We start from the raw sequence: 2,381 nt of genomic DNA on the forward strand, positions 1-2,381 counted from the left end.
GTATATAGTCCTGGGACCATTCAGGCTTGTTTGCATTTGTGTTCCTCACGTGTGCCCCAAAGAATGAGGTGATTTGATAAAATGCTATGCCCAAGATTACCATCCGAGTGCCGGCGGGGAAGTGGTTCAAATAGCTTCGGCTATCACTTCCTTTTGTCCGGTCGTGATGGTCAAGCGGATTAAGGCGTCCCTGTACATACCAGTTGCGTTGCTCCTGGCAGTATGGGTTCGAGTCACTTCTGGGGTGTGAGTTTTCAGTTGTATATAGCCCTGGGGACCATTCAGGCTTGTTTGCATTTGTTTCCTCACGTGTGCCCCAAAGAATGAGGTGATTTGATAAAATGCTATGCCCAAGATTACCATCCGAGTGCCGGCGGGGAAGTGGTTCAAATAGCTTCGGCTATCACTTCCTTTTGTCCGGTCGTGATGGTCAAGCGGATTTAGGCGTCCCTGTACATACCAGTTGCGTTGCTCCTGGCAGTATGGGTTCGAGTCACTTCTGGGGTGAGTTTTCAGTTGTATATAGTCCTGGGGACCATTGAGGCTTGTTTGCATTTGTGTTCCTCACGTGTGCCCCAAAGAATGAGGTGATTTGATAAAATGCTATGCCCAAGATTACCATCCGAGTGCCGGCGGGGAAGTGGTTCAAATAGCTTCGGCTATCACTTCCTTTTGTCCTGTCGTGATGTCAAGCGGATTAAGACGTCCCTGTACATACCAGTTGCGTTGCTCCTGGCAGTATGGGTTCGAGTCACTTCTGGGGTGTGAGTTTTCAGTTGTATATAGTCCTGGGGACCATTCAGGCTTGTTTGCATTTGTGTTCCTCACATGTGCCCCAAAGAATGAGGTGATTTGATAAAATGCTATGCCCAAGATTACCATCCGAGTGCCGGCGGGAAGTGGTTCAAATAGCTTCGGCTATCACTTCCTTTTGTCCGGTCGTGATGGTCAAGCGGATTAAGGCGTCCCTGTACATACCAGTTGCGTTGCTCCTGGCAGTATGGGTTCGAGTCACTTCTGGGGTGTGAGTTTTCAGTTGTATATAGTCCTGGGGACCATTCAGGCTTGTTTGCATTTGTGTTCCTCACGTGTGCCCCAAAGAATGAGGTGATTTGATAAAATGCTATGCCCAAGATTACCATCCGAGTGCTGGCGGGGAAGTGGTTCAAATAGCTTCGGCTATCACTTCCTTTTGTCCGGTCGTGATGGTTAAGCGGATTAAGGCGTCCCTGTACATACCAGTTGCGTTGCTCCTGGCAGTATGGGTTCGAGTCACTTCTGGGGTGTGAGTTTTCAGTTGTATATAGTCCTGGGGACCATTCAGGCTTGTTTGCATTTGTGTTCCTCACGTGTGCCCAAAGAATGAGGTGATTTGATAAAATGCTATGCCCAAGATTACCATCCGAGTGCCGGGGGTAAGTGGTTCAAATAGCTTCGGCTATCACTTCCTTTTGTCCGGTCGTGATGGTCAAGCGGATTAAGGCGTCCCTGTACATACCAGTTGCGTTGCTCCTGGCAGTATGGGTTCGAGTCACTTCTGGGGTGAGTTTTCAGTTGTATATAGCCTGGGGACCATTCAGGCTTGTTTGCATTTGTGTTCCTCACGTGTGCCCCAAAGAATGAGGTGATTTGAAAAATGCTATGCCCAAGATTACCATCCGAGTGCCGGCGGGGAAGTGGTTCAAATAGCTTCGGCTATCACTTCCTTTTGTCCGTCGTGATGGTCAAGCGGATTAAGGCGTCCCTGTACATACCAGTTGCGTTGCTCCTGGCAGTATGGGTTCGAGTCACTTCTGGGGTGTGAGTTTTCAGTTGTATATAGTCTGGGGACCATTCAGGCTTGTTTGCATTTGTTTCCTCACGTGTGCCCCAAAGAATGAGGTGATTTGATAAAATGCTATGCCCAAGATTACCATCCGAGTGCCGGCGGGGAAGTGGTTCAAATAGCTTCGGCTATCACTTCCTTTTGTCCGGTCGTGATGGTCAAGCGGATTAAGGCGTCCTGTACATACCAGTTGCGTTGCTCCTGGCAGTATGGGTTCGAGTCACTTCTGGGGTGTGAGTTTTCAGTTGTATATAGTCTGGGGACCATTCAGGCTTGTTTGCATTAGTGTTCCTCACGTGTGCCCCAAAGAATGAGGTGTTTTGATAAAATGCTATGCCCAAGATTACCATCCGAGTGCCGGCGGGGAAGTGGTTCAAATAGCTTCGGCTATCACTTCCTTTTGTCCGGTCGTGATGGTCAAGCGGATTAAGGCGTCCCTGTACATACCAGTTGCGTTGCTCCTGGCAGTATGGGTTCGAGTCACTTCTGGGGTGTGAGTTTTCAGTTGTATATAGTCCTGGGGACCATTCAGGCTTGTTTGCATTTGTTCCTCACG

This window comes from Procambarus clarkii, chromosome 37 (assembly GCF_040958095.1).
Source record: "Procambarus clarkii isolate CNS0578487 chromosome 37, FALCON_Pclarkii_2.0, whole genome shotgun sequence".
Taxonomy (NCBI): domain Eukaryota; kingdom Metazoa; phylum Arthropoda; class Malacostraca; order Decapoda; family Cambaridae; genus Procambarus; species Procambarus clarkii.